This window comes from Pristiophorus japonicus, chromosome 26 (assembly GCF_044704955.1).
Source record: "Pristiophorus japonicus isolate sPriJap1 chromosome 26, sPriJap1.hap1, whole genome shotgun sequence".
In the NCBI taxonomy this organism is placed as follows: domain Eukaryota; kingdom Metazoa; phylum Chordata; class Chondrichthyes; family Pristiophoridae; genus Pristiophorus; species Pristiophorus japonicus.
In genome coordinates this window covers 8753538-8766964 of record NC_092002.1, presented here as the reverse complement: position 1 = coordinate 8766964, position 13427 = coordinate 8753538, and the positions used below count along the sequence as shown (strand labels likewise).

At 44.3% G+C, this 13427-nt stretch overlaps 1 protein-coding gene across 2 annotated transcripts in view; it reads right to left on the bottom strand.

The window, feature by feature from the left end:
• arhgap35a (Rho GTPase activating protein 35a) overlaps positions 1-12234 on the bottom strand; it is a 170488-nt gene extending 158254 nt beyond the window's left edge. For both annotated transcript variants that reach the window (XM_070867775.1, XM_070867776.1), the window contains exon 1: positions 11663-12234. The gene's annotated coding sequence lies outside the window, so the exon portion shown is untranslated. The remainder of the gene's footprint in view (positions 1-11662) is intronic.
• Between the last annotated feature and the right edge of the window lie 1193 nt (positions 12235-13427).

Here is a 13427-nt window from a genome sequence, read left to right as displayed (position 1 = left end):
TTGGCTTTAATACTATCCCTGATTTCCCTTGATAGCCACGGTTGAGCCACCTTCCCTTTTTTATTTTTACGCCAGACAGGAATGTACAATTGTTGTAATTCATCCATGCAGTCTCTAAATGTCTGCCATTGCCCATCCACAGTCAATCCCTTAAGTATCATTCGCCAATCTATCCCAGCCAATTCACGCCTCATACCTTCAAAGTTAGCCTTCTTTAAGTTCTGGACCATGGTCTCTGAATTAACTATCATTCTCCATCCTAATGCAGAATTCCACCATATTATGGTCACTCTTCCCCAAGGGGCCTCGCACAATGAGATTGCTAATTAGTCCTCTCTCATTACACAACACCCAGTCTAAGATGGCCTCCCCCCTAGTTGGTTCCTCGACATATTGGTGTAGAAAACCATCCCTTATGCACTCCAGGAAATCCTCCGCCACCGTATTGCTTCCAGTTTGGTTAGCCCAATCTATGTGCATATTAAAGTCACCCATTATAACTGCTGCACCTTTATTGCATGCACCCCTAATTTCAGTACTACTGTTTGATGCCCTCCCCAACATCACTACTACTGTTTGGAGGTCTGTACACAACTCCCACTAACGTTTTTTGCCCTTTGGTGTTCTGCAGCTCTACCCATATAGATTCCACATCATCCAAGCTAATGTCCTTCCAAACTATTGCCTTAATTTCCTCCTTAACCAGCAATGCTACCCCACCTCCTTTTCCTTTTATTCTATCTTTCCTGAATGTTGAATACCCCTGGATGTTGAGTTCCCAGCCCTGATCATCCTGGAGCCACGTCTCCGTAATCCCAATCACATCATATTTGTTAACATCTATTTGCACAGTTAATTCATCCACCTTATTGCGGATACTGCTTGCATTAAGACACAAAGCCTTCAGGCTTGTTTTTTTAACACCCTTTGTCCTTTTAGAATTTTGCTGTACAATGGCCCTTTTTGTTCTTTGCCTTGGGTTTCTCTGCCCTCCACTTTTCTTCATCTCCTTTCTGTCTTTTGCTTTTGCCTCCTTTTTGTTTCCCTCTGTCTCCCTGCATTGGTTCCCATCCCCCTGCCATATTAGTTTAACTCCTCCCCAACAGCACTAGCAAACACTCCCCCTAGGACATTGGTTCCGGTCCTGCCCAGGTGCAGACCGTCCGGTTTGTACTGGTCCCACCTCCCCCAGAACCGGTTCCAATGCCCCAGGAATTTGAATCCCTCCCTGCTGCACCACTGCTCAAGCCACGTATTCATCTGCGCTATCCTGCGATTCCTACTCTGACTAGCACGTGGCACTGGTAGCAATCCCGAGATTACTACTTTTGAGGTCCTACTTTTTAATTTAACTCCTAGCTCCTTAAATTCGTTTCGTAGGACCTCATCCCTTTTTTTAAACCTATGTCGTTGGTACCAATGTGCACCACGACAACTGGCTGTTCTCCCTCCCATTTCAGAATGTCCTGCACCCGCTCCGAGACATCCTTGCACCAGGGAGGCAACATACCATCCTGGAGTCTCGGTTGCGGCCGCAAAAACACCTATCTATTCCCCTCGCCATTGAATCCCCTATCACTATCGCACTCCCACTCTTTTTTCTTGCCCTCCTGTGCAGCAGCGCCAGCCACGGTGCCATGAACTTGGCTCCTGACGCCCTCCCCTGATGAGTCATCCCCCCCAACAGTACTCAAAACGGTGTATCCGTTTTGCAGGGGGATGACCACAGGGGACCCCTGCACTACCTTCCTTGTGGGGACGTGTGAGGTCGTCGACTTTGGATTGACGACAAATCGGAATTTTTCAGAACGGGGAGACGAAGAACTATGGAGGGAGAAAAAGGATTTGGGTGTTTAGGTGCACAAATCACTGAAAGCGAGTGTACAGGTATAAAACACAAACAAAATGGATAACGGAATGTTTGCCTTCATCTCAAGGGGGCTGGAATACAAAGGGAAGAAGTGATGCTTCAGTTGTACACAGAGCCTTTGTCAGACCCAGCTGAGGTACTGCATTCAGTTTTGGGCACCACAGGAAGGATATATTGGCCTTGGAGGGGGTGTAGTATAGATCCACCAGAACTACATCGGGGCTTAAAAGGTTAAAGCATAAGGCTAGGTCGCGAAAACGTGGCTGGTATTCCTTTTTTAGACAGTCGAGGGATGATCTAATTGAGGTCTTTAAAATGAAAAAAAGGGATTTAATAGGGTAGATATAGAGATGTTATTTCCACTGGTGGGGAAAGTAAATAACAAAGGGGTATAATCTTGGAGCTTGAATTTAGTAAGTAAAGAGCACTTGAATTCAGGAACGTTCTACCTCAAAAAACTGCAGGTGCTGGGTCAATTGAAATTTTCAAGACTGCGATCGCTAATTTTTTTTTAAAATTAGGCAAGGGTATCAAGAGTTACAGATCAACTGTGGGTAAATGGAGTGGAGGTCAGATCAGCCACAATCTTCATGAAACATACAAGATTCTGAAAGGGATTGACAAGAGAGAGGTTGTTTCCCCCTGGCTGGAGTGTCTAGAACTAGGAGGCACAGTCTCAGGATAAGGGGTAGGCCATTTAAAACAGAGATGAGAATTGTGAATCTTTAGAATTCTCTGCCCGAGGGCTGTGGACACCGAGTCTCTAAATATATTCAAGGGCAAGAGAGAGATAGATTTTTGGAGTCTAAGGGAATCAAGGGATTATGGAGATCGGGCAGGAAAGTAGAGTTGAGCTCGATGACCAGCCATGATTTTATTGAATGGCGGAGCAGGCTCAAGGGGCCGCAGGGCCTACTCAGGCTCCTATTTCTTATGTTATGATCTTATGTTAGAATGGCGGAACAGGCTAGAGGATCTGAATGGCCTACTCCTGATCCTATATTCCCAAGCTAAAAATGAGCCATTATGCTTTTTGGGAAGGGGCAGGAAGGAGAACAAATTAAGGACGCAAGCCCATACTGCAGAACAATGCCATGGTTGAAGAGAATAGGTGCTGAGATAAAAATAAATCAGCGATTCATTTGGTGCAGCAAGCTTAAGTTTTAGAAGCTCATATATTACAGAAGGCAGGGAGCACTGAAGGAAATAAGATGAGTTAAACAGTTCTGAGCCAACATGTAACCATCCTTGCGATTACCCTGTCTGAACTAATCTATGGCACTAGAAGGAAAGGATCTGAACGAAACTCTCAAGGGCCATTAACTTTCATTTTCTTTTTTAAAATAGGTCTGGAAAGAAACAGCTCCAATACGAAGGATCAACTTGAACTACAACTAGTTTTCTATTGGCTTAAGAGTGCACTAGAGTCGCTAGCTCAAGTGGTGTCGAGAGCTGGCAACACAAACACACCAAAAAACAACCACCAAGTAACTGTAGTTTCTGAATGATTTAAAAACAATGAGTCAAAAATTTATTAACTTTTCAATTTCCCATTTTATTTCCTATTAAATCACTGACTAAGCTTGCCAAACTGCTCCCAAAGCACACCAATGCTGTTCTTAAATCTATCATGATTACACAGGATATACAGTGTTCGGTTCTATTCGCAACTCCTCAGAAAATGAAGCAGTCCATGCCAGCGTGCAAGACCTGGACAACATTCAGGCTTAGGCTGATAAATAGCAAATTACATTCACACGACACAAGTGCCAGACCATGGCCATCTCCAAGACACGAGAGACTAACCACCTCCCCATGTTATTCAACAGCATTACCATTGCCAAGTGCTCCACCATCAATATCCTGGGGGGGGGGGGGGGGGGGGGGGGGGGGGTCGGGTCACCATTGACCAGAAACTTAACTGGACCAGCCACATAACTGCCATGGCAACAAGAGCAGGTCAGAGGCTGGGTATCCTGCGGCGAGTGTCTCATCTCCCGACTCCCCAAAGCCTTTCCACCAACTACAAGGCACAAATCAGGAGTGTGGTGGAATACTCTCCGCTTGCTTGGATGAGTGCAGCTCCAACAACACTCAAGCTCGACACCATCCAGGACAAAGCATCCCGCTTGATTGGCACCCCATCCACCACCTTCAACATTCACTCCCTCCACCACCGGCGTACCATGGCTGCAGTGTGCACCATCTACAAGATGCACTGCAGCAACTCGTCAAGGCTTCTTCAACAGCAGCGCCCAAACCCACGACCTCTACCACCTAGAAGGGTAAGAGAAGCAGGCGCTTGGGAGCACCATCACCTGCAAGTTTCCTTCCAAGTTACACACCATCCGGACTTGGAAATATATCAGCCATTCCTTCATCGTTGCTGGGTCAAAATCCTGGAACTCCCTCCTTAACAGCACTGTGGGAGTTCCTTCACCACAAAGACTGCAGCAGTTCAAGGCGGCAGTTCATCACCACCTACTCAAGGGCAATTAGGGATGGCCAATAAATGCTGGCCTTGCCAGCGACACCCACATCCTAGAACAAATAAAAGAAACACAGAAGGCCATTCGGCCCAACCAGTCCGTGCTGGCATTAATGGTCCAACGGAGCCTCCTCCCGTCTTTCCTCGTCTAAATCTATCAGCATAACCCTCTATTCTCTTCTCCCTCATACACCTGTCTAGCCTCCCCTTAAATGCATCGATACTATTTGCTTCAACCACTCCCTGTGGTAGTGAGTTCCACATTCGCACCACTCTCTGGGTAAAGTGCTTTCTTCTGAATTCCCTATTGGATTTCTTGGTGACGATTTTAAATTGATGGCCCCTGGATTTGCTCTTCCCCACAAGTGGAAATACTCTTTTGTGGTCAAAACCTTTCATAATTTTAAAGACCTCTTTTTTAAGTCACCCCTCAGCCTTCTCCTTTCCTGATGGTTATAACTTGCATGCTAGTCTAGGGTTGATGCACTCCTGATTTTCCTTGCCGTCCCAGTGAAATATTTTTCTTTCATCCTGTGCTCTTCTTCCCTATATGGCTAAAACTCAATCAAATTCCATGCAGAAACACACTACTCCATGACACACTTGGTTCAGTTGGCAGCACTCTAGCCTCCAAGTCGTAACTGGGAACAAAGAAATGACAGACCAATTGAACAAGTACTTTGGTTCGGTATTCACTAAGGAGGACACAAACAACCTTCCGGATATAAAAGGGGTCAGAGGGTCTAGTAAGAAGAAGGAACTGAGGGAAATCTTTATTAGTCGGGAAAATTGATAGGATTGAAGGCCGATAAATCCCCAGGGCCTGATGGTCTGCATCCCAGAGTACTTAAGGAGGTGGCTTTGGAAATAGCGGATGCATTGACAATCATTTTCCAATATTCCATAGACTCTGGATCAGTTCCTATGGAGTGGAGGAGAGCCAATGTAACCCCACTTTTTAAAAAAGGAGGGAAGAGAGAGAAAACAGGGATTTATCGACCGGTCAGCCTGACATCAGTAGTGGGTAAAATGATGGAATCAATTATTAAGGATGTCATAGCAGCGCATTTGGAAAGAGGTGACATGATAGGTCCAAGTCAGCATGGATTTGAGAAAGGGAAATCATGCTTGACAAATCTTCTGGAATTTTTTGAGGATGTTTCCAGTAGAGTGGACAAGGGAGAACCAGTTGATGTGGTGTAGGTGGACTTTCAGAAGGCTTTCGACAAGGTCCCACACAAGAGATTAATGTGCAAAGTTAAAACACATGGGATTGGGGGTAAGGTGCTGACGTGGATTGAGAACTGGTTGTCAGACAGGATGCAAAGAGTAGGAGTAAATGGGGACTTTTCAGAATGGCAGGCAGTGACTAGTGGGGTACCGCAAGGTTCTGTGCTGGGGCCCCGGCTGTTTACACTGTACATTAATGATTTAGACAAGGGGATTAAATGTAGTATCTCCAAATTTGCGGATGACACGAAGTTGGGTGGCAGTGTGAGCTGCGAGGAGGATGTTATGAGGCTGCAGAGTGACTTGGATAGGTTAGGTGAGTGGGCAAATGCATGGCAGATGAAGTATAATGTGGATAAATGTGAGGTTATCCACTTTGGTGGTTAAAAACAGAGAGACTGACTATTATCTGAATGGTGACAGATTAGGAAAAGGGGAGGTGCAATGAGACCTGGGTGTCATGGTACATCAGTCACTGAAGGTTGACATGCAGGTACAGCAGGCGGTTAAGAAAGCAAATGGCATGTTGGTCTTCATAGCGAGGGAATTTGAGTACAAGGGCAGGGAGGTGTTACTCCAGTTGTACAGGGCCCTGGTGAGGCCACACCTTGAGTATTGTGTACAGTTTCGGTCTCCTAACTTGAGGAAGGACATTCTTGCTATTGAGGGAGTGCAGCAAAGGTTCACCAGACTGATTCCCGGGATGGCGGGACTGACATATCAAGAAAGACTGGATCAACTGGGCTTGTATTCACTGGAGTTCAGAAGAATGAGAGGGGATCTCATAGAAATGTTTAAAATTCTGACAGGATTAGACAGGTTAGATGCAGGAAGAATGTTCCCAATGTTGGGGAAGTCCAGAACCAGGAGTCACAGTCTGAGGATAAGGGGTAAGCCATTTAGGACCGAGATGAGGAGAAACTTCTTCACCCAGAGAGTGGTGAACCTGTGGAATTCTCTACCACAGAAAGTTGTTGAGGCCAATTTACTAAATATATTCAAAAAAAAAGTGTTAGATGTAGTCGTTACTACTAGGGGGATCAAGGGGTATGGCGAGAAAGCAGGAATGGGGTACTGAAGTTGCATGTTCAGCCATGAACTCATTGAATGGCGGTGCAGGCAAGGGCCGAATGGCCTACTCCTGCACCTATTTTCTATATTTCTATGATTGTGGGTGGGGAATCATGCTCATATGTTCTGAATAACTGTATCTGCTGCTTTTCTCCTTTATAGACCTGGAATAGGAAAAGATTTTCCCCAACTTCCCTCACAACTGGTTGAATACCAGTAATGGCCTTCGCGCCTCTCCTCACGAAGGCAATTTGCTCAGGTAGTGTTTCACACATATCCGCCAGTATCTCACTCAACCATTGTCCAGGTAAATGCCTCAGCACTGAGTGTCAGCAAGTTTCATTCAATCACTGTGCTGTTACAGCCAAGCCCAATCCCATCGCAGCCCAATGATCCAGTCCTCACCTCAAATACTTTACAGTATTGATATCGGGAGAGAACCCCACATGTCCTTGTACACAAATCACTCAAAGTTAACATGCAAGTACAGCAAGCAATTAAGCAAATGTAATGTTGGCCTTTATTACAAGAGTAAAGATGTCTTACTGCAATTATAAAGGGCCCTGGTGAGACCACACCTGAAGTAGTGTACAGTTTTGATCTCCTTACCCAAGGAAGGATATACTTGCCACTGAGGGAGTGCAACGAAGGCTCACCAGACCAATTCCTGGGATGGGGGGATTGTCCTATGAGGAGAGATTGAGCAGACTGGGCCTATATTCTCTGGAGTTTAGAAGAATGAGCGCTGATCTAATTGAAACACACATTTCTTACAGGGCTTGACAGGGTAGATGTAGGGAGGATTTTTCCACTGGCGGGAGTCTAGAACCAGGGGTCAGTCTCAGAATAAGTGTCAGCCATTTAGAACTTAGATGAGGAGCCATTTCTTCACTCAGGGGGTGGTGAATCTTTGGAATTCTCTACCCCAGAGGGCTGTGGATGCTCAATCGCTGAATATATTAAAGACCGAGATTGTTTGAATATTAAGGGAATCAAGTGATATGGGGATAGTGGAGTGAAGGTAGAAGATCAGCCATGATCTTATTGAATGGCAGAGTGGGCTCAAGGGGCTGAATGGCCTATGACTTATGAAGCATTTTGTTTTTGCTGTATCGATACAAATGAGAATTGTAGCACCCCAACAGTCACGGTTGAGATCCATCAACACAGCCCAACCCAGAGATTGAACGGAGGACCTATCTGTTCTATATTTCAGTGCTGCACCATACTCACATTAACCAAAAAAGCATCTAAAGTTACATTACTAACAAAAAATAGTTGCACCTAGACAGAATATCAGATGGTTGGATCTCCTTCAGTATCGTCTATATAGTGGCACGGCAAATGTAACAAGCAGTCTAAAATATAGCGCTCACTAAGAGTTCACACACAATCCAATGACACACCTGTATAGTGCCGATATTTCAGTCTCTCAAGTATAAAACTCCAGATTAAAATTGAAACTGCTAGCCCATTTGTCAACTCAGCAGTTGAAGGTTTATCCTAGAACATATGTAGCAATCTTACCTCTGCATGCGTTCCCTAACAACATTTGCCATCATAAATTCTAATTTCATGTGATACAGTAATGGAAATGGCCTCTGTGATCCTGTTGCACTTGATTACATGCGCTCTCCAGTGGAGGTGCCGCATTGCCAATGAGGTCCCGGACTGCGGTACTCTAAATCAATAACCGTTTGTGGAGAGCACTGAAGAAGACAAGGCTCAAGATGTGGATTCGAGGATATTGGATATAGGGATAGACGAGGCTAGAATGAGAGAGGTATAGATGTGGGGATTTGGCAGCAGGAGGTGCGTGGTGGCGGTGGGGGGCAGAGGAGGAGGGAGAGTGCAGAGACAGAGGCAGACAACATTTGAAAGTAGAAGAAAGCAGTTTTGATAACTGATCAGATGCAGGGAGAGAAGCAGAGCTCAGGGTCAACATTATGCCAAAGTTCAGACGCAGTCATTCACAAACCTTGAAGGCAGGCAAGCATCCTGCCTCCCCCCAGGGATCTATTCTAAGCAGATGGAAGTGCACGAGAACATCACAGTGTGACAGGCCCTCCAATTCCTGCACTCCACCACCACCCCCCCCCCCCCCCTCCAAACCCATGGGCAACATCCTATCTTTCAGTTAGCAATCCCTCCGGATTCAAAGATCAAGAATTCACTCTGGAGAAAATGACACTTACTACAATGCACAGCGGGCTGGTCGTGCCTACTAGCATCAATTCCTTATTTAAATTCACCCACTGATTAAAATTATCTGATTTACTGATGATATTTTTTAGCATCTGTAGTGGCCATGACTTCATACATTAATTCATCACAAAATCCTTTTAACAAAATGTGTAGCCATGAGGACAAACACTGCAGCAGTGTAGTTATTTGGGGCCGAATGTGCTCCAAGAATTGAGCTTAAAAAAAGGACAAAGAACAAGAATAAATCTTGACATAAATCAGCACGAGCAAATGCTAACACTGAAATTTGAAGATTACAAATGATCCATAATTTCAGAATGGAACAGAGCCTCATGAGTTCCTGTCTGAAATTCCTGCTGCATAAACATTCATTAGTCTAATTTTTTGAGGTGGGATGGGGAAGAAAGGAAGAGTGGAAGTTTATTACTACAACAGTGGTACAGAGACACAAAAATATCTTAAAAAGAAATACATTTTCTCCTCTCCTTATATTGAAGGTGCCGATTCATGCAGGGTATGATTCCACAGCTAGCAACCAAGTCATTCTTGATGAGTGAGCCACGAGGGTGAACTTCAGTATCCTATTCATTCACATTGGGCATCACAGCCGAGACCTGTCCCTCTCCTCACCCTATGTCTACACACACCCACTTTCCATTGGTTGGCAATCAGGAATGGAAACTCTGCCTGAATTTCACCGTCTCTCAGCCACCACCGCCCGCCTCCATTCCCACCCTCCCCTCCCAGTGTCAGCCGTGGCTCAGTTGGCAGCACTCTCACCTCGGAGTCAGAAGGTTGTGGGTTTGAGTCCCACTCCAAGGACTTGAGCACAAAAATCTAGGCTGACACTCCAGGACAGTGCTGAGGGAGTGCTGCGCTGTCAGAGGTGCCATCTTTCAGTTGAGACGTTAAACCAAGGCCCCATCTGCTCTCTCAAGCGTACGTAACAGATCCCATGGCACTATTTCAAAGAAGAGCAGGGGAGTTTATCCCTGCCCAATATTTATTCCTCAATCAACATAACAAAAACAGATTATCTGGACACTACATCGCTTTTTGTGGGAGCTTGCTTGTGCACAAATTTGGCTGCCCCGTTTCCTACATTACAGTTGTGACTACATTTCAAAAAGTACTTCATTGGCTGTAAAGCGCTTTGAGACGTCTGGTGATCGTGAAAGGCTCTGTATAAACGCAAGTCTTTCTTTCCCCTCAATAGCCACCTGCTGTTGTGGCCAAAGTTAGCTAACTCACCACAGACCACAAATCAAACCTGGGCCTACTCGAGTTATATTACTTTAGTGTGCAGTTTTAATACTGGCATATTATATAGATTTTGCCATTTTCTTGTGCCAAAAGGAGATCTGATGGAGGCGTTCAAAATCATGAGGGGTTTTGATAACAGTAAATTGAGAGAAATTATTTCCACCGATTGGAGAGTTGGTAACTAGAAGGCATAAATTGAATCAACACTAAAGAAACATTACGACAGAGGTTGGGGTGGGAGGGGATTTCACACAAAATTACACTTTGTTGAATCCTACTGGCAATACGGTTCTAAAATATGAGATAGGTAGGCAGGTTCAAAACACCTGCATAAAATGGAGCAAAACTCAATGATATCATCTCAACCCCTTGACCTATTAATGCTTTGCAACACACTTGAGAATATCCCCTTCCTCCACAGTACTGTGCTGAACACAAACAGTTCCCCTCACCCCAACCTTCACCGACCTCCCCCACATGACTTCACTTTGCCATAATAAACCAGAAATCGTACCTTTGGAACCCCACTACAAACATGTGCTTAATGCAATGGATACCAAACATGTCAAGACATATTCCACATATACTCTAAAGGGGGAGGAGGAGGGTTCAGATAGAGTTTGTAGACTTTCACAGTAAAAGCAGATACCATTACATCCGTGACTGTACTATGTTTAATGCCAGAATATACACACACACTCCTTAGATGGTAGAGTAAAAAGCAAAATAAAAAAACCCACCCATTTTTTTTCCAATACAATATTTTTCCATTTTGCAGTGTAATACCTCTAGATTTTTTGCGAACACAATAAATTGCCTAAAAATTTCACATGCAAAATAACCAGTAACACATTATTCAAAACCAATCACATTTTTCACTCCTAATTCTATAGAAATTGTTTTTTCCCAAAAATATCCTTAATGTTGGATTGACCTGAAGTAGCAAACCTGGTATTCTGTAAAATGTGTTCTCAAACCTTTCGTTATGTTATGACAAATGACTGCAAAACGATTATAGAAGGATTGTATTAAAAATTCCATAAACAAAGCTTACATACATTTTTTTTAAACAATCAAAAACTGCAACAAAAAAAAGAGTAAAAAAAATAAGCGTCCGAAACAGATAGACCTTCTAAACTTTCCATACAGAATTCCGCCAAACGTTCAAATCAGTTCTTGGAAGAGCAATATGCCTTGCATTGATTATTTTGTTTGACTAATAAAAGAAATAATTTCTTCTACATGTTTTGACACATGGCTCACTCGACCACAAAAATACACGAGAAGTCCACAAAAATGCTATCCCTCTTAAAAGTCATTCGTGAATACACGCAAACAAAAAAAAAGGGAAAAATGAAATATTTCCAAGAAAATCAATCTTGTGGGTAGAGACAAAAATATATATATTTATATGCCAACAAAAAAAAAAGAGATAGATAGAGCGCGCAAGCCTGGAATACAAATTAAGGCTCAAATGAGAAATTAAATGAGAAATTATCTAGAAATCGAAGGAAAGAAAAAAAAAATCTACCTACCTTTTGCAGGATGAGACACAAATATAGAATTTTTTTTTCCAAGGGGAATTTGAAATTAATGGTCAGCAGACATCTTGTTTTCTCCTGGAATCACAGGACAGATGGAAAAGGGGCTGGAGGGGAGGGAATGTGGTGTGGATTAAAAGTGATTTGCTTTTTCTCTCCCTCGCTCTGCCTCTTGGAAGTCTAACACGGCGCAGAAATGGCGGATATCTCCTCTCTCTCCCTCTCTCTCTCCAGGACTCCTTCCCCTCCCCTTCACCAACTTTTTGCTCTGCTGCTTCCCCCCCAGGAGCAGGCCTCGCCCATGATGCTTCTCAGGCCGCCATGGAGGCCGCTCGCTCACAAAAAAAAATAATTAAAATTCCTATTTCAAAAGCTGAAAGGAGAATAAAAACCGCACCATTCGCTAGGCCGACCCCGATTTTCAGTCAGAAATGTCGACCGACAGCCGCTCCCGCCTCGACTAAAGCATTTTTTTCCCCTCACACACACACATATATATATATAAATGTTCTACAATGAAGGGGAAGATTTTTTTTTGGATCCGCCAACCGAACTTGCTGATTTGCTCTCTCGCTCCCGCCTTCGCCGCGGCGCTCGCGACGCTGTCATTGGCCGGGCGGGGTTGGCGATCGCCGAGCTGATTGGTCGGCCCGAGCTGTCAATCAACGCCGGCATTTCATTCAGCACTTTCGGTTGCGGGACCCCCGCCCCCCCAGCTCCTCTGCGAGGTGTGGGAGTGACAGGATGTGGCCTGCGCGGACCGGAAACTGGGGGCGTGATGTAGGTGGCAGGGCACGCTGGGAATTGTAGTTCTCTGGTATGTGTGTTGATTTTAAGCAGTTGCTTCTGTCTGATTTAGTTCATTCATGTTGTTCAGCACAAAAAAAAACAAAAAAAAGGGGGGGAAAAAAAGGGCCTTGTAAATGTCTGGAGTGTCACCGTTTAATGTTTTATGTTTTGCAGGTGAACTCCAAAAGAGTTTCATGTTGTTCAGATCAGACACCTTTAATGCCATTTTTCTCACTTTGTATATAAAATCTAAACATTCAGATAAGTGATGGGCTGTTTTAACATGGCTTGTGTTTAGAGAAAGAATTTAAGACTCCTAATTATCTACATGAGTGCATCTCTTGTTTTTTTCCCTTCCAGTGGAAATCTCTTGAGACTTGTCTCCTTGAGTGCCCAAAGGAAGTCGATTATAATACATATGATTGTGCTCAGCCACTGGCTCAGTGAGTCAGAAGGTCGTGGGTTCAAGTCCCACTCCAGAGACTTGAGCACAACGATCCAGGCTGGCACTCCCAGTGCAGTGCTGAGGGAGAGCCGCACTGCCGGAGGTGCCGTCTTTCAGATGAAACATTAGACTGAAGCCCCATCTGCTCTCTCAGGTGGACGTAAAGGATCCCGCAGTACTAAAAGAAAGACTTGAAAAAGTTGCATCTCTATAGCACCTTTCACGACCACCGGATTTCCAAAAGTGCTTCACAGCCAATGAAGTACATAAGAACATCAGAAATAGGAACAGGAGTAGGCCATATGGTACCTCAAGATCATGGCTGATGTACACTTTCCTGCTTCTACATCAACTACACTTTCCAATCTATTAATGACTTGGAAGACGGGACCGAATGTTATGTAGCCAAATTTGCTGATGATACAAAGATAGGTGGGAAAGCAAATTGTGAGGAGGACACAAAAAATCTGCAAAGGGATATTGACAAGCAAAAATTTGGCAGATAGAGTATAATGTGGGAAAGTG